The 22,934-nt window shown below is 44.8% G+C and overlaps 1 long non-coding RNA gene across 1 annotated transcript in view; it reads right to left on the bottom strand.

Moving 5' to 3' along the window:
* LOC128777703 (uncharacterized) overlaps positions 1-10,986 on the bottom strand; it is a 213,705-nt gene extending 202,719 nt beyond the window's left edge. Inside the window, exon 1 of the long non-coding RNA XR_008423028.1 lies at positions 10,529-10,986. This is a non-coding gene — a long non-coding RNA (uncharacterized LOC128777703). The remainder of the gene's footprint in view (positions 1-10,528) is intronic.
* Positions 10,987-22,934: the final 11,948 nt, after the last annotated feature.

Consider the following 22,934-nt stretch of genomic DNA (forward strand, 5'->3'; position numbering starts at 1 on the left):
GAGGTCATTATGTTCCCCTTTTGTTCATTTTGAGCACAGACATCCTTATTATCCTCAACTTTGCACTTACCTGCCATGTTCATTTCCACCAAACACTGCTACCAATAGTTCTGGGGGTTCTGTTTACTCCTTTTCCAATCATTAAATACCCGCTCTTTCCCGGTCCTCCGTGTACATCCAACCATCCTTTCATACCCCCAGTAAATGCACTCACATCTATGAAGCCTTTTTTTTTTTTTTTTAAAGTAAGGCTCAAACTCACAACCCCAAGATCAAGAGTCACATGCTCTTCTGACTGGGCCAGCCAGGCGCCCCTCTGTGAAGTCTTCCTTGAGTAAACTGGTTCACACCCATCTCTCTCCTCCTGCTCTCCTAGTGCATGAAGGGCCCACATTTCACTGTTCAAGCTTCACCTCTCAACTCTGCACATATACAGGCCACATCCCCTTTCTAAAGTGTGGAGAGGACTTCCCACAAAAAAGAGAGCCAAATCTGGGTTACAAAATGTGGGGATCTGCCAAAGAAAGTAAGAGGTAAAAACTATATTAAGAATAAGAAAATAGGGACGCCTGGGTGGCTGAGGCGGTTGAGCATCCGACTCGGCTCAGGTCATGATCTCGCACTTCATGGGTTCGAGCCCCGCCTCGGGCTCTGCGCTAACAGCTCAGAGCCCGGAGCCTGCTGTGGATTCTGTGTTCCCCTCCCTCTCTGTCTCTCCCCTGTTTGTGCTCGCTCGCTCTCAAAAATAAGCATTAAGAAAAAATTTTTTTAAAAAAAGAATTAGAAAACAGCACTAATTAGGCTACCAAGAAAACAAAAATAGACAAATGAGAAAGGACGAGGAAAAATTAGCTAGCTGCTCCGTTTCTGAAGACTTCAAATCCTGTGGTAGTAGAAAACGATACATTATCAGGAGGGCATGGGGTAACGCTCCAGAGAGAGGGAGGCAAGCAGGGAACGTGGTTTCTAAAACAGGGACGCCAAATGAGTCTCAGTCCCATATAAGAAAATGAATGAGAAGATAGAAGAAATGGGAAAACAAGAGGAGCTACAGACAACAAAGGAAAACTCCCACCAGGGAAATCAACCGACAGCATTTTGCTGAGCACTCAGTTCCCCATGCTCTTTGCCGTACTGCTTAACCTCATGCTACAAACTACCACCACCACAGCCAGCACAGCAGAGATCCCGTAAGAAAGTTCTGGGCTAACCGTATCAAGAATTACAATGCGACCATTAAATACCATATTTATTATTACAGAAAGAAAATGAGAACTCAAAAATTATTTATACGCATATCCTACTTGCAAAAAAAAACGCATAGAGACATAAGCACAAAGAAATAAACACTAAAAAAAATATCTCCCGATTCTCTCTGGTTTACATAATTATAGCTTATTTTTATTTTCTTCTGGAAGTCTTCCTGTATTTCCCACATTTTCTACACGAAGCATAGATTACTCTATGATTAAAAATTACACTGGGCTGTTGAAATATGAAATACATTTTAATTGGAATTCTATTTCGAGTGGTCCGTGAAAAGTGAACACAATCCCCTCTCTCAGCTGCCTGGTGATGAAGCCTCGGTTCCCCAGATATGAGCGCATTTCCTTCTGAACCTGTGACCATGTGTGACGCTGAAGATGTATAAGCTTATTCCCTTCCCGTTTTTTTGTCCAAGAAATGACTTTGAGAAATCCTTGAACTACTATTTCTTCCATAAGAAGGTATTTACAAGAGTAAATGCCCATTTTATTTTAGATCTTGATTTTTTCAAAAGGCCTCAACTCCATGGACCATTCAACTTCTGTTCATTCTCCACCCTGCCACGCGGTCTCCGTCTGTGTGTCTCTTATCGTACAGGCATGGGTCTTCGATGCTGTCCCCCCACCACGATGGCAACATTCTCTTTCACCTCCCATGGACCTTACAGAAGGTTTGGAGGAGCACCCTCTATTCCAACAGGTCTTCAAAGTTTCGAAACTACAACTCCATTTTCGTTGCACCTCTAGGATATTTACAAGCGACACAGGAAACAATGGCCTATGTCAGAAGTCAACATCTCCATGTGATGAACTGCGTTCTCAGGACAACTGCTCGGGCCATATGCTGGGGCTGGAGCAGGAAGGAGAAGCTGGCTGCAGTCCACTGCTGGAGAGGGGTGGGGGGGAAAGCGGTGGCAGCTTCAAATGAAAAGAGAGACGTTTGAGATTTTTCTACTACCAAACCAGGCAATTAAAACATTAAATGTGAAATCCGAGGCACTGTAAATTTCCTAATATGGTAGGAGTGCTGAGTTTCCCAAATGATGTTTTCTCATCTTTCCACATAGCCCAGAGCATATGCCAAAACCCCAAAGAGACATTTCCATTTTGAAAACAAAAATAAACCACACACATCCACACGCTATTAATAGTGTTGTCTTGCCTTAAGGACCCTGTATCCTTAGTCGAAAACCCCACTGCAGTTTACATAAACGTTAACGTTCCTGAAAACGCCCGTCCAAAATAAACTGGGCACGGGGAGGTGAGTTAGGCGGGACCAAGGCAACAGTCATCAACCCCCTTCTATAGTTTCAGCTCTGGAGACCGAATGCTATGTTCCTCACGGCCACACCTAAGGACTTTGTAAATACGGTCTACATCTTTAGCAGCATTTCTTAAGAGAGTGTAAAAGACGGAGAGCTGGCAGAAGGTTCACAGGTTGAAGCCAACTTCACAGCATTTGGAGACCTGCAAGAGAAGGACACAAGCTTACGCCACAAACTCCGGGAGAAGTGGCCAGGGGAAGACAGGGCAGGTCAAAGATCCCCAAATCCATAAACTCTTGAACCTGCCACCGTAAAAAGGAAAAAGACTGCCCCATGGCATTTTATGTTTAGAGACAGGAAAAGGCCGTGAAACGTGGTGCTCTCCTTCCTCGATTCAAACACCCCTGAGCTGCTATCTCTGTGCTCAGCAGAAAGCCAAGTGCTTGGAGCAAGTACAATGGAAAGTCTGGGACACAGACTCCGCTCACAGGATGCTTCCATGTTTGAGGGAGGAAAGGAAGCGACACACACACACACACACACACACACGACACAAACCATCGTTTTTTCTATCCTAAGAGACTGACCATGCATCTAAAATGGTCCATGCAACCCCAAAGTCCTATCACTTGCCTCCATGGACCACCTTTAACATTCAAGCTCTAAGTCGTGGGCCCTAGGATGTCTTGACAAGGTCCAACAACACGGAAAACCAGGATGATAGAGGGACGACCCCAGCCCCACCCCCAGATCTGGCAAGGTGAGGAGGAAGGAACAGAATGGACTCAGGATACCAAGTCAAACAAAATGGGGAAGAAAAGCAAGGAAGGATGGTGAGCAGTGAGCTAGAACAATCACCTCCTTCAAGCCAAGAGACCCAAGTTCTGACCTCACCCAGCTACTTTTCTCTATGAACAGCGCAATGAACCTCTACTTCTATCCCCCTTATTTAACAAGTATTTACCTGCTGCTGTACGGTAGGCGTTCTCGTAAGCACCCCACAGTTCTTTATTTAATCTCAACAACGAACAATTGAGGTCGGGCCAGTATTACACTCCCCTTACCAATGGGGAAACTGAGGCCCTGGGAAGTCATATACTTTAAAAAAGTGGCCAACTGATAACGAAATCCTGGCGGACTGGCTCTCAAGTCTGAGCTCTGAAGCGCTACACTGCCTCCCTTATAAAATACCTACTCTCCACGGCTGTGCGATAGATCCCGTGCAATCCAAGTACGGCATCCAACACAGTGTTTGACAGCAGACATTCAATCGTAGATCGCCTTCCCACTTCTCTCTACCTTCCCCTGCCCTGCCACCGCCCCGCCACCAGCCCCACAGCTGTGGGGGGCTGGAGGCAAGATCCTGCACACGGAGAAAAGCAGCTATGTCAATCAGCAAAGGCTCAGGGGCTCCAGGGCAAAGTAGAAAAACACCCTCTGTCTTGGTCCCCTGAGGCCTGGAACAAGAGCGCTAACTCAGGCAGAGATGTCCAGCGTTTCCAGACACAGACTGCCTCTGTTTATTATAATCTGCATTCAAGGCACAAGCACTTGGACATAAGCCTTAGGGAAAATGAAAGTTTTCATGATTTTTGTACCACAAGCTATATATGTAGATGTCAAACACACAGACACCACACATGCAACACAGGCACCATCTAAAACATAGACTGTCTCCCAGAGGGGGGAGAAATGATCCACTTTCCAGAACCTTCCATCGCCTAGAACCTGGTGGAGCGTACCAGGCTGCAGCTTGCTTGAACACTGATGCAGAGCTCACGGATGCGGAACCCTGGACACTGAGGCAGAGCTCACGGACAGAATCGCTTCCGAAAATTACTAAGAACAAATGAGGCCGAGGGGCCCTGGGGAGCTGAGTCGTAAAACACGAGAAAATTTTGTTTTCCGGCCCTTTGGCAGTATTTTCGTGAGCTGATGACAACAAAATAGAGGCCAGAGACTATTTTTGTACGTTGTTATTAGTCTAAAATATCACTGAGGAAGGTGTGCGAGTTACCCGTTAAATGACTTCTCTTAACGTGGGCAAGAAGTGACCCACACAAAGTAGGGGATCCGATATAACCGGCATTTTCGAGGGCACAACCAGCACATGCGGGTAATTCTAAGGAGTCTACCCAAGCTACCAAGTTAGGAATGCTGTCTACACACGTGTTCACTTTGGCCTCGATTAAGAAGTCTTACTGTATGCTAAAACAGCCTAAGACCGTTATTGCCAGGAAAAAAAAAAAAAAAGATCGCTACAGTGTGATACTGACGCTGCCCCTGAGAAGGCGCTAATGACACGGTGCCAGAGTCATTAAGGAGGAGAGCCGACGGTCTAGGTTTTCAGGCCCAAGTCCCCGTGGCTGCCGGGCCCGCGGGTGCCTGCCAAACCTCGCCAAATTACAGCGCGGCTTCCCAAACTCGAAGCTTCCACAGGGAGTGAGCTGGGTCTCCGGCCTCCGAAAGGCACCGAGCCGGCTGCTCTGGGACTCTGTGCTGCTGAGAGAGACTCCACCAAGCGCCCCGGGCCATGCGCCAGGAATCCGGTCCCTCGTCCCTTTTCGTGACAGTTCAGCACAAGGGAGAGAGATGGGCGAAGAAGCCTTCTTCATCGACCGGTCGTCAGAAATGGCCACTTTCTGTCGGGGAAACCAAAACGCCCTCCTTGTCACTCACGTACGTGCAGAAGCGCCCCAGTGTGACGCAGGCATCCGGAGTCACCCGCCGGCCACACGTCGGCTTGTGGCTCAGCCCAGGGCGCTTCCCAGGGGCGAGACGGGAACGGAAAAGACACCAGTTAGCAGGGAAGGAGGAAGAGGAAGTTTTTCAGACCTGGTGGACCTGGGTGAACACCTCCCTCTCCGTCAGGTTCAAGCGGTGACCCCACCCCCCAGCAGGGAGATCGGTTCTCTTCGGAGTCCTTTCAAGAGCCATGAAACGGGGGCGAGGGAGCGTGGGAGGGACCGAGTTGTCCCGCGTGCCTCTGTGAGTCAGCAAAAGCCGGAAGCCATACAAGACAGCTTCAGACGACAAGCTGGGAGGAGGACCACGAGCTTCCACCCCCGGACAGTGAGACACCGCGCGATCCTAAAGGATCCCGGCCACCCATGTTCAGCACAGATAAGTGAGAACCTTCTCTGCAGCCACAGCCGCTCCAGGCAAGCCCTGGGTGGCCTCAGCCCCGCCCCCACATGGCTTCCGAGGCAGGAACGCGGCAGCCGGGCGGCACTCCCAAGAGCTGGGGGTGGGAGGCGAGGCTGACCGAGGGGAGGGTGGCCCCCGGGTGCTCAAACGCCCTCCCGGGGCTCAGGGAGATCAGAGGTCTCTGGGCTGATCCCCAGGGCGGCTGGTCACAGCCGGCCCCACCACCCTGCCACAGCCGGGAAACGAAACCGTGCCCCAGGGACTCCAGGAACACTACACCTTGCTACAGCGAAGGCCGCTCGGTGAAGGACGGGGACGTTCCGGATTCGGTCATCAAGAAGAAAGCAGCCTTACCCCACACCGTGCCCGCAGACGCAGAGCCCCTCGAGACACTCCCTTTAAAGACCCAGGCAGATCTGATCAGGAACTTACATTTGCGGTACAATTTGAAATTCAAAAGAAAAAAAAAAAAAAAACAAAACAAAAGTTATTAACTCTAAGTGAAAAGTGACAACCTTCACATTTTGAGGAAAAGTACATGGAAGTTATAGTAGGAGCCCATTTGGGGGAGACGGTCATTTGCATGAAGCGTTATCTAACAAAAACATTTAGGGGCGCCCGGGTGGCTCAGTCGGTTGACCATCTGACTTTGGCTCAGGTCATGATCTCCCAGTCCTGAGTTCGAGCCCCGCGTCGGGCTCTGTGCTGACAGCTCAGAGCCTGGAGCCTGCCTCGGATGCTGTGTCTCCCTCACCCTCTGCCCCTCCCCTACTCGCACTCTGTCTTTTTCTCTCAGAAACAAACATTTAAACAAATTAAAAAAAAAATGTATCCGTGTTAACATCGCCCTTCACTTTCTAACAATTCCTATTGTCGTCACAAACCATATTTTTAAACGTTTTCCTGTCTGTAGCTAATGTCAATGAGGTATACTCAAATGACAAGATAGTCACAAAATATCAGACAAATAATGCTGCCATCTCATATATTTGCATGCCGTTCCCAGACCAAGTAACCCGTTGGTAGAACCCAATTTTGTGTATCAATTCTTTTGAAAGAAAGAAGACATATCATTTTTCATTATGCAGACACATACACACACACACACACACACACGTAGGTGTGTGTGACCAGCGAGGAAGGACACAAAAGACAGAAAAACTCACGCTAAAACTGGAGCGGCACTGCATCCCCTAGGAGGGCTGCCGATACTTCTAGCAAAACCCAAATGGGCATAGGTGTTCAAAATTAAAATTAAGTCGTCTGGCATCCAGATGAGAGAAATGGAGGTTAGAAGTCAGGGCGACGTTGTGCACTGGGCCCGTGGTTTGCTGCGGGGCCTCCCTCATGGTGTGGTACACCTCTGTTGTGACATCTGCAAAATGAGATAACACTTCATGCTGCCTACCTCAGAGACTTGTTAGAAGATTAGATACAAAAAAAAAGAAAGAAAATCCTCAAAGCCCTTTGAGTTGCTCATAAATATAAGACAGGCAAGGTAATAAGATACCAGCACCATCTACCAAACCCCTAAGATGCTCAAGGCTACAGAGCTAGGAAACGGGGACGCGGCACAAGTATGTGGCACGCACCTCCCGGGGCAGAACACTGACAATCAGGAAGGCAATGGGCAATGCCATCTCGAGCTTGCAGGGGCAAGGTGGGGAAAAGAACTTTGGTTCAGATCTACTCAGACAAAACAAAACATCTGCAGGGGAGGGGAGGGAAGGGAAGGAGGGAGGGAGAGAGAGAAAGAAAGAGAGAAAGAAAGAGAGAGAAAGAGAGAGAGGAAGGAAGGAAGGAAGGAAGGAAGGAAGGAAGGAAAGAAAAAGAAAACAAAGAAAGACAGGGGTTTTGTTTCAACAAATTGCCAGTAAGTTCAAAGTAACAGCCCCAACCAATCAAATTCCTAATTCTGGCCCAAAAGTACAGATCCACAACAAGACGGTCCCTTGACTGTAGAGTCAGGTTTCATGAAATCACTTATGAAGGTAAATTGGTTCCACAGAGGAATAAGCATAGTGACCCCTTGACATCAATTAAAAATTTAAATGTGGGGGCACCTGGGTGGCTCAGTCAGTGAAGTGTCTAGCTTAAGTGTCTATCATGACCTGTCTGCTCAGGTCACGATCTCGTGGTTTGTGGGTTCGAGCCCCATGTCAGGCTCTGCTGTCAGATCCCCTATCCCCCACCTCTACCCCTCCCCCATTTGTGTGTGCGTGCTCTCTCTCTCAAAAAAATTGAAGTGAGAAACACATAAATTAGAATGTTTTTAGTTAATTTGCACAGGAAACTTAAGCCAACATGGACTGTACAAAGGCAAAGCAATCGCAGAGGCAGATACTGGCGTGAAGTAACCACCAGAAGCTGGAAGAGACGAGGGACAAATTCTCACCTGAGGAAAACAGTCACTTTAGGATTCATAAGGAAATGGGGAGAAGAGTACTGAATAGCCGTGTGCCCTAAGATACTCTGAATTATGGAAAATTGTAACTGATTAACCACTTCTTCTATTCCGTATTAGGTCAAATACTTGCATGTCACGTGTCACAAAAATTTTAAGACCACGAATACCATCCTATCCCCGGCTCTCCCAGTCTAGCAAGGAGGAGGTTCAGACACAATCAAGCACAAGGGTCAGAAGGAAGTCTGAACAGAGCGCTGAGGAAGAATGGAGGGAAGAAGTCATTAATGCCACGTGGAAAAGGAGGGAAGGGAGGGGCTCGGGGGAGTTTCTGAGAACCTGACACTGGAACAGAAGCGGACGAAATGAATAATACTTCACCAAGTACCGAAGGAGAGAAAAGTGCATTCTGGAGAAGCAAACAGCAGCCCACACTTCCCAGCATGTCGAGATGTGTCCTAGATAACTGAAGCACCATGGAGACCATCTGGGAGGCCCTGAATGGCAAGGCCTTTGTAAGAGATAGAGAGGGTGCATCGAGGGGGTGATGTTTTTGAAAAGGGACTTGCTAATCTCCCTAACTCAATATACAGGACTGAGGCCAATTGTCCAGGTACAGGTAAGACGGATAAGGAGGCAGAGATACCCAAGGGCTTGGCAAGCTTGACCGTGACTCAGGAATAGTCAGAGGCAGGGTTTCCATGAGAATTAGCAGGCCCACATTTGGTGAGTAAAGCCACCGTGGGGTAGTAGTCTGCGTAATGGCCTCCGAACGTGACAGATCCTAATTCCTGGAAACTATACGGGTTCCCTTCCGTGGCAAAGATTTTGCTGTTGCAAGTAAGTATCCAGAGATGGGGAGATTATTCTGGATGATCCACCTGAACCCTAAATGCAGTCCCAATTATGCTTCTAAGAGGAGGGTGGAGGGAGAAGACAGGGTGGCCATGGAGGCAGATACTGGAGTGAAGCGGCCACTAGAAGCTGGAAAAGACAAGGAACAGATTCTCCCGAAAGAATTTCCCTGTGGGGAAAGTGGTCCCGTGAACACCTAAACTTCCAATGTACTGATTAAGCCACTACGTTTGCAGAAATTGATTACAGTAATCGTAAGAAGTACACAGTGAGAAAGGAGTCCCCTCCGTGCTTATGGGTATCACAATCACCAGTCAATCCACAATCAGATGGAAAGCACTATCAATAAGTGAAAGTCCAAGGTGAAGTCACATACGGAGGCTGGATTAATCCACTAAGTAACTGGTCAACAATCAGACACTGGGACCCGGATAAAAGCCCCAACTAGGTCAACAGAAAAGGGACAGAAGAACTCCAAATCATAACCATGAAACAATGACACACAAGGGAAGGAGACTGGGTCTGAATCGTACTGGGGACAATCAGAGATACAGCAACTCATAGGTAACCACGGAGCCCCCAACTTTCTGGCCTATGATAGTCGCTTAATTTAATTTAAAGTGCCCACTGGATATGGAAGAGAGGGACAGAAAACAGTTACATGCACTCTGGCTCAATCAAGACGGACTCAGGAACTAGACAACCAAAGACCTCAACAGATCCAGGTGTGGGACAATTATGGAAATGAGACATAAAATGCCACAAAGCTTGCCCTGTGCCCTTTAGTCAAGAAATGAAACTCAAGGAGATCCATTTCAGGAGGCTGGAAATGGGGGGGGGGGGGGGGCGCGTATCCACAGTAACCTACACATCCCAGTAAGAACGGGACTGAACATGCCATGGCTGGAGACGGAGGCCAGAGAGAAAGGGATAATGGTGGCAGACTGGAAAATATTTAGAGGACATGGCAAGTTCCTTGCACAGGGAGTGAGTGGTTGGTACAGCATGGAGCCAGCCAAAAAGTGACACTGCCAATCTTTGAGTACCAGACTGAAAGAAAAAGGTTACAGTAGGACAGACAGAATGAGTTGTCTCTGACTATATCAAGTTTAAGGTACCAGTGTGTCATGCCAGGGGTGGCAGCTAGAAGTCAACAGAATCCTGGATCTGTTAAAAATGTATGGATGAGTGGGAGCGCCCGGGTGGCTCAGTCAGTTCAGCGTCCCGACTTCAGCTCAGGTCACGATCTCGCAGTTTGTGAGTTCAAGCCCCGCGTCGGGCTCTGTGCTGACCGCTCAGGGCCTGGAGCCTGCTTTGGGTTCGGCGTCTCCCTCTGTCTCTGCCCCACCCCTGCTCATGCTCTCTGTCAAAACTAAACAGTAAAAAATTTTTTTTATATACGGACGCCTGAAAAAGTTACCTGTAAAATGCTCTTTCACCTTCTTCCTCCTGGATCATCACCACGAAAGGAATCCAAAAATCAACATTTTTTAACTACACTCCTAACACTCCCTCTTAAGAGAACTCTTGCACTGGCAGCACTTAAAAGTGAGTAAGAACTTTTCAAAGCAGAGGGAGAAAAAAATTCTTACCGTTAGTCTTTTCCCTTTTCTGTGAGTTCTGGGAGCATCTGGGGAACGAACACCAGAGAAGTCTCCGTGGATGGGGCAGGGGAGGAGGACGTGCATGTTGGAATGACCTGAGGACAGAAAAGACAGCACAGGTGTTGAATCTGCAGGGATGTCAAGTTAGACACTGCTGGGGCAGCAAATGCAGATCTTACAAAGAGGAAACCCAAAACAGTACATGCACGCATACGGACCACCTAGGGAAAGAAATAAGGGGGAGAAAGCAGTGGACTGACCTGTGAAGGAAAACATATGCTTACCAAACACACAAAAACCCCACTCATTTGGGCTGTACAGCTATCAATGTTCTATTCTTCCTCACCAAAATGCTCAACGAACAGTGCTCCGTGGCAGAACGCAAGCACCTAGTACCAGCTGAAATGCAGCAAGAGGGGCAGCACCGGAGTGGCAGTGAGGGACGGCGGTAAGGTGTTAACACCAACACACAAAGGACTAAGACAGAACATTCAAGCCATCGTGTGGGTCAAGGAACATTGGGTTTTGGTCGTCTAATGGAGACCCCAGCAGTACTGAGGTAACAATAAAACAGCACCTCCATCTTAGTAAGCTTTTAGACAAGACAAACATCCATAGAGAACCTAGTAAGATCGAAGACCTAGTAAAATACATGTAAATAAATAAGCACGAGCTCATAGGCTCTTATTCACGAAGACCTATTATGCAAACACACCTCACTGTCTCCCACTGAACTCTGAAGGTCATGTGAAGTCTAAGAAAAGTGGTGCTATTCCAGAAAAAAAGGACATCAGCAGCAAAGACCCAGAACGTGACCAACCATCAATCACAGCACCTTACGCCTGTATTTCTATGAACATTGCTCCAGAATGCCTCATTTGAACCCCAGCACAGCTATGCATATGTTGGCTCCCCCCCAAGATGTGACCATGGATCCACTCCACATTTTTCGATTTAGTGCCTACTTTATCAAATAGAGGACAAATACAAACATAGGAATTGATACACCAGTAAGATGGAAAATCTAAAAAACAGAAATATAAAAACGGGAAACAAAACAAATATATAAATGGACAGGTAACAGGTATCCGTATAAGGCATGAAATAAGAGAGAAATGAAGGTGAGGAGTCTTTAAGCGAGGGTGTATATGAAAGACCAGGGGAAGACAGGAGCTGAAGCTCAGGAGAAGTGGATCCAAGACGAGAGAGGAGCAGTGTGGGTGAAGGAGATACCAAGGGAATGCCACACAAGAAGGTAGGCGAGAGCCCGAGAGGAGTTACGACGCTACGCACAGAAAATGAATGCTTGCTGCCAGACAGAAGATGTCAAGGGCAAGTGATGGGTTTTACAGGGAACCACCAGAAGTTTTAGATCAGGAGTGAAACATAAAATAGGGGCTTTAATCAGAAAGATCCACAGCCAAGAGAAGACTGAATCCCTGTCTTTTAGAGACTAGTTAGGAGGCTGGTGTCATGATCTAGGCACGAAGCCATGAGTTCCTGGTCAGGGAAGGAGCAAGCAAAGAGTTGAAGGAAAGGTAGCTGGGGGCAAAACAAAGAGTTCTAATGGGGACTGAAAGGGATGAGGGACCGTAGACACGAAGAGAAGAAAGGGACAGAGAAAAAGGTAAAAATTCCCGAGGATCACAGCTCAGTATCAAGAAGATCAAGGAGATCGCTAGTAAGTCACTGGCAAGAAAGAAGGTGGACACAGTTTGAGAAGTGATTCTGTTTGTGAAAACACGGAATTTGAGGTGCGGAGGGCATAATCCGAATGAAGTGTCTTCCAGAAGGTCCATGTGCACTGTAGGCATAGGGCTCGAAGTCACCACTCTGGAAGGAAGCTGAAATAGTAAATATAGTCAGGGAAACCGTTTACAGAAAGAATTCAGGGGCTATGGGATGGAAAGGTTTTGGAATTTCTCAAACACATCACAGTTTCTGATTTTAGTGGCAGACTATCAGGAAAAATCCTAAACCAAAGAACTTGGAAATACTTCAGAGATGAGGTTGGGCTTCAAAGACAAACATCTAACAACCAGAAGTCATCCTAAAATATCAAGCTCAATTTTATGGTCAGTAATGACGTTCAGTGGAGTTCTATGAATTCAACTAATAAATTATGGCTAATACTTTGATTTTGGTCACTTACTACCATGACAACAAGAAATAAAAACAATGTCACCAACAGGTATGTGGAGTCTTGTATTTTTAGTGCCCACCCACTCCTTGCCATGGACAAACACAAGAACCTTTTACAAACATGTTTTTGGTTTCTTAGGACCCTAAACATTTTGAGCTTCAGTGTCAAAGAGCCAAAGGTTTCTCAAACGAGGAAGGTAAATCAAACATTCTCTTAGATTATTTTTAGCTTCCGGTAAGGAACACAAAGCTGGAAGTCATTTCTACAACCGCAGAGACAAAGTTCTGGAGCTTGTCAATCATTGGAGGGGGAAGGATATGGACATGACAATCAAGTCCCAGCCTCCTGCTAAAGATGTCCCAGTCATCATATTACAAACAAAGCCACTAGAAATGGCCAACGTTCATGTAATGCTTATTATGTACCTGGTAATATTTTAAACTCTTCAGTGTCCTCACAAACTTGTATGCAACAGTTAGGATGATGACCGACCCCCTTTTATGTGAGGAGAAACCAAGGCACAGATGGAGGAAGTCACCCCAAATTACATCCTTAGCGTGTAGTGGGGCCAGGACTTGGATCTAAGCAGGATTCTGGTGTCTCACACTCCATCTGCATGCTGTCTATCCTGTTTCTCAAATACATGCTCCAATACCACATCTCCTATTAAAAAGAAAAGTAAACTATTGTTTAAAGACAGTAAACACTGTCTATGACCTAAGTGTTTTTTGATTATTTCAAAAATCTCCAAGAGTACCAGATACAAACAAACCCAAATAGTGCCCCCCCCACACACACACACTTTCTGAAGATAGTTTAAATAAAAAAAAAAGATTCCACTTGGATGTAGAAACTTTTGACCATTTAGGGTGACAAAAGATAACGAAATGAGCTATACTGAAAGACCAGAGCGGTTGTAAGCATCCGCTCCCAGAAAAAAACGATTCTCCTAAAAGACACGCTTCTCTACTTTTCAAAGTAGAGTTCGGAGTAAATACAATGTGGCTTTTAAGAGAACTTCAGGATTTATCTTGCACTTTATACGCTCCTAAATCTTCTTCCCATCGTCACCAATTCTAGTGTGAGTTTCAAAGAATTATACAAACATCTAGTACATAATCATGCTCATACAGGTGAAACATTAATTTTTAACGAAAGTGGTCATATCTTTGGGAAGGATAGATTTTAACTGAAACCCTTCACAACAATCCAATGAATTGTATTTTTGATTCTCATAACATTTCTCTGGATCAAACATCCTCAAGTGGCTAGTTTTATGTAAGCTATTTATTTGCTGCCTTATTTCAAAACTTAAAGGAGAAAATGCCTCTAAACATTAGTTATGGAAAAGCAGAGAAAAAAGCAACCAAGGATTTTATTGATGAAACGCAACTTGACATGTGATTCTGTTTCAAGTATGGGCAGGGGAGGAAATGATTTTTAAATCCCATCTTGGACAATCCTGTGACAATCCAGAAGTGACAACATAGAACACAAGTATTAGATCGCATGATTCTACCAGGACAAATCCGAATGGAGTTTTAGAAGTGGACGGCTAGACATAGCATTAAAAGCTTTATCAACAGCTGCCAGAAAGACTGGAAACCACCATAGCCCCACCATGTCCTTATCCATTACATGAGGTCTTAGTGAGTCCTTCCTTCAACACCATGGTGGGTGTGGGGGATGTTACAGCAAATGTGGGTGGCCAGGTTTCTCTCGTCCACACCATCCACCTTCTCATAGCACCTAATACCGAATGTGATGCCAATATGATTGAATAACTATGATCAACAAAAGTCTTTTAAACTCAACATCGGTGACAACAGCACAAGCCAGAACACGGCACTGAAAAACAAACCCTAAATTTAAAATATACCTTGAAATTAGTTCCTGTAAAGGACTTTGGGATTCCATGAAATTTTGGGACTTCTCTGCACCTTAAAGTTCTTAGCTGCTTATACCTAGGCCTACAAAAATTAAAAATGCAGGCTCCATGCTAACTAACTTGGATGTAAATTAAAAAATAAAAATTTTGGGTGGCTCAGTCGGTTAAGCGTCCGACTTCAGCTCAGGTCACGATCTCGCGGTCCGTGAGTTCGAGCCCCGCGTCGGGCTCTGGGCTGATGGCTCGGAGCCTGGAGCCTGCTTCTGATTCTGTGTCTCCCTCTCTCTCTGACCCTCCCCCGTTCATGCTCTGTCTCTGTCTCTGTCTCAAAAATAAATAAACGTTAAAAAACAATTTAAAAAAATAAATAAATAAAAATTTTAAGAAATTTAAAAATATATAAATTTTTTAAAAAGCCTGCAGGCTGGCTTATTAAGAAGTCACACTTAGGGATGCCTAGGTGGCTCAGTTGGTTTAGTGTCCAACTTCAGGTCGTAATCTCACGGTTCCTGGGTTCAAGCCCTACATCAGGCTCTGTGCTGATGGCTCAGAAGCTGGAGCCTACGTCAGATTCTATGTCTCCCTCTCTGCCTCTGCCCTCCCCTCACACTCACTTACACACTTTCAGTCTCTCTCACGCACGCTCTCTCTCTGGAAATTGAATAAACGTTTAAAAAAAAAAGTCACACTTAGTTTTGCCCACTTCAGAATGGTTTTCAATGCCTCGGCCCAACACAGAACAACCTGAGACCACCTTTTCCAAACAGCACAAACCAGCAAACTAGTACACAGGGTAGCTGTTCACGAGTTCTCTAGGAAACAAAGATTCTGTGCTCAAAGTGTGAGACATTAGCATGCCATGGCCCTTCCTTCTGGGTATGCACCACATACATGAGTATATTCAAGACTTGGAGAAGTCCACAGAAACTTTGTGAAGTGTCACCAACACTTAACTGATCATGGAACACATCTTCACTGAATACTTCACGGGGGATCAAGAATTCACCTTTAGAAATGTTGCACTAGATTCCTGAGCTTAGCTTTCAAACTTAAGAATCCCTTCCAAAATGACCCTTAATCTTAACAACATACATTCCCAACTCTGATGAGCAATGCAGATCTGAGATCTCAGTTTGCCTTCAAAGGCCTCTCCCTCCAGTCAAATTAATCTCTCCCCCCACGTCCTCAACAGACATTGGTTCCACTGTCTTCTTCGGACTATTATTCCCCAAGGTCGACTTTCTGCCTTCCATCATTTTATTCGATGTAATTCCGCAAAATCCTACCTCCTAGGTCTCTTCCACATAATAGTGTATGTTCATTCCCCTGAATAGGTTACCCCAAATGAAATAGCACTTCTTTGGGACTACCTACTACCTGTATTACGAGGACCTATTTGCTACTCAGATGTCTGGTCACCAGCTACCCAAGGACTGGCTGAGAATACAGGCTGTTAATTTTTCCTCTATGGCTCCTAACACACAGTATTTTGCTCCAACAGAGTGAGCACCCTATACATAAACGTTGATGGATTAGAAAAGGCATGGCGGTAGCAACTCACATGGTATTGCCATGCTACACATGGTTTCAAGCGTTCATTAACCGACTGACAGTAGGTAGCATGACCTGAAACACGGAATCGTGCACATTTGGTTTTCCAGAAAAATCTTTCAGACTGGTTTAGAAGTTATTAAAAGCATACAATCAACTTAGGTCTACATATCAACATCTCCAAGGAATTCCCTAAGAATGACTTAATATACATGGAACACGCTCAGACTTTTAACAAAGTGAGTTTTACTACTCAGAACTACCAGCTTTTTGACTACTCAAAAATGGGATTTCCATACCCTCTGGGATCTTAAGTCCATTCTTTACTCTGTACATCAAAATTCCTAACTTCAGGCAGATTTATGCCATATATACACAGGTCTTATCTCTTCCCTTCTCCACAACAGCCACGTGGCTCTCTCCCTCGGAGGGAACCTCAGGTAACACTAGCCTAACACATAGCAACGATACGCCATACCCGTCTCCCTGGAAGAAAAAAGTTCATCTGTAGCAGTACCCCATCTTAGCAAATCAAACCAAGGAGAACTGAAGTCTGAAGGTGTAGAAGATCCACAAAGAATTCTGGACTTCAAAGCAGCTGGATAATACACCTGTACAGAGTAAAGTATGTACATATCAATATGACACCTGAAAAACCACTCAGGAAAATGGCCAGTCTAGTAGTCAAATGTTACATTTTCTTAGCCAGGTTAAAAAAAAAAAAAAATCAATATGCCATTAAATACAGAATGGCTGAAACACTGTAAAAGCAGTTCATTATGTAATTCCAAAATTAGAATCCCAGTTCTGTGGCTTACATTAAGGAGCATCCAAACTTCCTTGGGGAGCTGTAAGGAGACTGATTAAAAGCCCTGGAGCAAGCAGTCTAGGTGAAAATCCTGACTCCATTTTTTACTACACATCTGACTGAGACAAGTCTCTTCTGAGCTTCACAGAGTTTCCTCAACTGACAAATGGGTATAAAATAATGATCTACTCCATTATATTGCTGTGAAGTTTCAATGTGATGACACCCAGGACACCCTTACAACATGGCTGAGTACACAGAATGCAGTGTAGGTTAACACTATTCCATCCCTATAATCTAAGTAAAAGATTTCACCTGAAGGCTGGTATTGCAATTACTAGACTAGCACACAGATAAACCTCCATCGTGCTGCCTTTAATGCTAGTCCGTGGCATGGGTTACTTATTGCAAAAGCAACAGAAAAGGCTTGCTGTGGGTGTTACGATAAACATTTGCAATCCATAAGTCCCACCTACCACCTGCAGGGGAGGTAAAATTAGAACTTTAGGCGAGCATCATCACTGGGAAATCCACTAGGCCATCTAAATTACAATTCTGCTATAGCCTATCTGTAGAATTTGTATATGTGTACTGCACTATCATTCATTTACAACACATTTACTATATTTTTACCTTCACACGGTTTTAGCATGTGTAGAAAACTGTGAGTGTCAAAGATATCAACATTTTCTCCTTCCTCTTTGATCAAAGGAAAAAGTCACACAGAAATGTTTTAATTGTTCTTTCATTTAACACATTAACGAATGCCTTATAAAAAAAGGGGGAGCACATATTTTCATCTTCTTACGGCTGAGAAACTACTAATACATTCACAAGTTCTTTCATTATGAAGAAGATATCTAATTCAAACCTACCCGGTCACGTTTCCAATTATTCATCATTCTCTCCTCCCTCATCTCTCTTTCTTGGATTTTTAAGATTTTATTTTTAAGTAATCTCTATACCCATCGTGGGAGTTGAACTTACGACCCAGAGATCGAGAGTCACGTGTTCCACCAACTGAGCCAGCCAGGTGCCCCTACGGCCTCTATGCCTTAATCCCGTCCTATAACCCACTAAAACTATACTTCAAGATCATATTGTTTTTTATCTTTAAACCTCATACATACCTCCTTCATGTCTTAACTTTGCCGCAATTTCACATATAACTTTTCAGTATCATGCCTTGTTTTCTGCAAGTCTCATTTCTCCCCTTTTCCTTCATACCCTGTTCTTTGCCTTTGAGAAGAATTGCTTCCTGGTGTTTGATGCTGTATAAATGGAAATTACAACATAAGCCACAAACAAACTCCAGCTTCAAATCCGCGTGCTCTCAAGCCAATGCTCTCTAGGAGGACGTGGTCTTCCCTCCGTGGAAGATGGTAAGACTTGATTTCCACTCACTGAAATCTCCCCACCACAGGGTTAAGAAACAAAATGGATTAAACGGTAAACACGGAAAATGAAAATAGTTTTGGATGATGGAATATATTAAAATTTTTCTCATTATACATGTAACATACAAAGCATAAGTTCTCATGATATTCATGATGACATACGCAGTGAAATATTAGTATTGATTCACATATATAGACCCTAATGAAATCCAGGGGTAATTCTATTTTTTTAAGAAAATGAAATTCTAAATTTTTATTTTGGTCTGATGAGCCCATTTTTAGTATAATAAAAAGTGAGTGTTTTGCAGGACACCTTTGTGCCTCATATATAAAATGTGCTAGAAGACCCAAAAGTCATAAAATCCCGTACTTTGCGCTGTCATGGTTATTTCCATATAGTAATATTTCTGAGAGACAAACAGCAATATGTTCTTTCCAGGCCATGTCTGTGTTTAGAAGACTTAGGTATTTTTAGGTAGACTTGGGGTTACAGTTCTCTCAAGAGTGAGCATAAGGTCGGTCATTCAACTGACGTTCCTCCCTGAAAATGTGGCTCAACCATAGGAGCGCCCGGAGACACGACTCCCTTTCCGGAATTTACTATAAAGCTGGTTCATCTCTGAAGCCACCTAAAAGTGAGACTGGTTAATAAAGAACTAAAAAGGACACAGAAATCGTGTCAGCTCAGTAACAGTATAAACAGAGGAATTCAGCATCGGGAATGAGGCTCCACCATGTACGTGGGGAGCAGGGGTCAGCTCTCGGTGGCCGTCTCGCGCTCCTCTGCCTTCCCAACTGCTGCCCGCTCCATTTGCTCACTGTGCAAGAGGACACCCCACATATGGCCTCAGGACCTGCCAGTAGCTAAACGGAAGGGGTCTGACACCACTTCACCTTCCTTTACAGAGGTCACTGCCCTCAATTTTCCTAATGAATCGCTTTAGAAATGCATTTGTCTCTAAATCACCCAGAAGAGGTCAGGTTTTTCTGAGACAGCTCTTCCCTTACTGATAACTCACCCGGAGTGCCAGCTGTAGGTCAGACTGTGAGTTCCCCGTGTTCCTCCAGGTCACCTACAAAATGACCTACCGGATCGTCTTCTTCCCCCAAGTATCCAAGCTAACGTAACCCCGTCCTTCCCACATGCCCCAGGATCCCTCGTGACAGCACCCACCCAGCCCAGCCTTCTCCGCTCTATTCCAGACCAGCATTCCTTCAAACTGAGCCACAAAAGTTCACTCCTACTCCCAGTTTTGACACAAACTATTTTCTTCCGTTTTCAAAATCTGTATCCAAACGCCACTAGGCAGAAGCCCCTTAAGCTTGCATCCGACTCTAAAGCCAAAAGAAATTTAGAGGACGAGCTCAAGCAACGCTAGGAAACACAATGGAACGACACGACGCGAATTAGATAGACGAGGGGGTGCTGCGATCAATTTGTCACTTGCAGCCTGCCTATGGCACTGAAGCTACAGGCAGGATTCTCTCCCGTGGAGAGGGCTGACGTCACCCCGGGCAACAGAGAGGCTCCATTCTCCCCCCACTTCTCCTATTAACCTGTACCAGAAAAAGGATGCCGTCCAGCCTAAACTCAGTAGAAACTCCTCACTCATGAATCAACAGTGAGCCAGAAGCAAAGCCGGCTACTTGTACGGGGCAGACGCAAGTGTAAACACAGGTGCTGAAACTTCACGGGATGATTTTGTCACAACGTGACCACTCGAGTGATTCGGCGTGTATTTATACTAGTTCTATTATCGTTACCAAAATGAAAACACAAAGTTACGGTGCTCTGGAAGAGAAGGAAGTCCCCAAGAGTATGTGCTCTAGACAGAAGACGATACGGCCCAATTGATGGACACTTCTCCGGATTTACTGCTCCACCTTGACCCTCTCAGTCCTGCCACCACATGGGAAACGAATAGGATGAGTCAATCCCTCACGTGGAGCAAAGTCTTACTTTCCAAGAATATTCATCGTATAAAAATAAATTCTTGGAAGAGACCACAACGTCTTTAATCCAAAGAGTACATTTTTAACTCTAGAATCCCAGCACGATGGGGAGAAAGGGAAAGAGAGAGGAAGGGAGACGGAAGAGAGGGAGAGATTTATTTAGGGGTGTAGAATTTTCCCAAAGAAATTACTGAATCCCCACTGTTCCCTAAAACTAGAGTCCTGAGGCACCTGGGTGGCTCAGTCGGTTCAGTGTCCGAATCCGGCTTAGGTCACGATCTCACGGTTCGAGAGTTCGAGCCCCACATCGGGCTCTGCAATGACCAGTGCAGAGCCTGTTCGGGAATCTCTCTCTCTCCCTCTCTGCCCTCCCCCATTTGCTCTGTCAAATTAAAGTTAATAAAACTTAAAAAAAAACTTAAACCCACAACCTAGAGTCCCAAAAATGCCATTAGCATGCACTGGCACAGAAGGGCAGCATTTAGGCTCAGTAGGACATCACCTACGCACTCATTTATAACTGACATAGGAGATGGATACAGAAGTCCTTACGATACGTACGAGAAGAAAGAATTGTTTGAAATATGGATGCTCTATGATGCCAGCACTGCCATAATAAAAACATCACAGACCGGGTGTCACACACAACAGAAATGAGTTTCTTCACAGTTCTGGAGGGTGGAGGTCCAAGAACAAGGCGTGAGGAGGGCTGGTGTCTTCTGCGGCTTCTCTCCTTGACATGCACGCTGCTCCCCTCTTGCCTCTTTCCCATGGGGGTCCCTGTCCTTTCCATTCCCTGATATCCCCTCTGTGTGTCCAAATTCCCACTTCTTAGAAGGACACCAGTCAGGTAGGATTAGGGCCAACCTAAAAACCTGATTGTAAGTTAAGGCCTCTTTGAAGACCTCATCTCCAATCAAGCTGACACTGAAAGGAACTGGGGGGTGGAGGCTTCAACACCTCAATTCTGGCACAACACAGTCCAGGCCTTAACAAACACTGTATGCCACATCAGTTAAGGAAACTGAACCCTGGCAGTCCCTCTGGGGTCCCTCCCAGATCACAACCCTTATCCTGCAGGGGCAGCCACTCCTAGGATTTTTGTTTTCCATTTCTCAATAGTTTCGCCAATTTTATTTGAGGTTTTAAAATCTATACTGTTTTCTCTAACAGAAGCATCTAAAGCAATAAATTAGCCTCTAAGTTGTGCTATAACTGCGTCTTCTGGTCTTTGATATTTTCGTGTGTGCTGTTAACATCTCAAAGTACATTCTTTGACCTGGAGGTTCTTTAGACGTGAGTTGTTCAATATCAACGTGTTGGAATTTTCTAGTTGGCTTTCTGTTACAACCAATTTAATTTTGCTGTTGTCAAAGAACATATGTTCATAATGTATGATTTCAATCCCTTTTACATTGGAGATTTCTTTGAGGGTTCAGCATTAGAAAATTTGTAAAATTTTTTACGTTTATTTATTTCGAGAGAGACAGAGACAGAGACAGCATGTGTGGGGGAGGGGCAGAGAGAGGGGGAGACACAATCCCAAGCAGGCTCTGCACTGTCAGCACAGAGCCCAACGCGGGGCTTGAACTCAGGAAACTGGGAGATCATGACCTGAGCTGAACCAAGAGTTGGACGCTTAGCCAACTGAGCCACCCAGGTGCCCCTCAACATTAGAATACTTAGAATAATATGTATATTTAGAATACTTTTAAAATGTTAATAGCATAACTTAACATAGCTACATCCACTGTGTCTACAAGAATTAAAAATATCCATCACTTACGGGATTGCTTAACGAAAGCAAAAAACAAATCTTAATTGGGTGAAAGTTTGGTTGCTACCTGTGGAAAACGGACAAAGTATTTTAGTTACGCAAATATTCTTTTTTTTTACCCAAAGCATTGGCTAACAAATGGAAAGTAGTATAATCCTGTCTTAGAGTTATACCACATTTTAAACAAATCATACAATTTCTAAACCAAATCTAATCACTCTACTTCTGAGAGACTAATACTAGATTATGTCAATAGATCAAGTAACTACCTTAAAACTTACGCTGGAGCAAACGGAACAAGACTAGGATTTGAGTTTTTAAGAAACATCCGGAAAATGATTGTCCAATATCAACGTTTATATATCAAAGTTACATAAAATAAAACTAAATGAAAAACAATGCTTATGGTCTTTCGTTAATGAAGACTCTGGTAAAGTACAGCTCCACCCCCCCCCCCACCCCCCACCAGGCTATTTACACACCAAGATTTAGAAATAAACCTTATGTAGTTGAGTTCCTAGTCAAGGATTTGACCCGCATGATCTAAGTTCTACACATCAAAACAGCGAGGCAACATTCTGGAAGGAAAGGGCCACAAATGCAGTTCGGTTTTCCAGCCGGGGGTTAAACATGAACTAAAGGAAGCATCGGTGTTTCCTGAATGCTTTTTATCACGCAGCTAAGTAGAGAGGATTTTTAACGTCCAGTTTTTAAACTTCTTTAAAAATGAATTTCCGTAAATACTATGGAAATACCACGATTAGGGCCCAAAGCAGGGCATGCTAACTATACTCACATGTTTGCAATCACTTTTTAAAATAAAATTCCACAGATGCACCGTCTGGGGCTGCTACATTCCAGCACACTCTCAGTAATA

The sequence above is a fragment of the Panthera pardus genome, unplaced genomic scaffold (genome assembly GCF_024362965.1).
Source record: "Panthera pardus isolate Hobbes unplaced genomic scaffold, ASM2436296v1 HiC_scaffold_17, whole genome shotgun sequence".
NCBI lineage: Eukaryota > Metazoa > Chordata > Mammalia > Carnivora > Felidae > Panthera > Panthera pardus.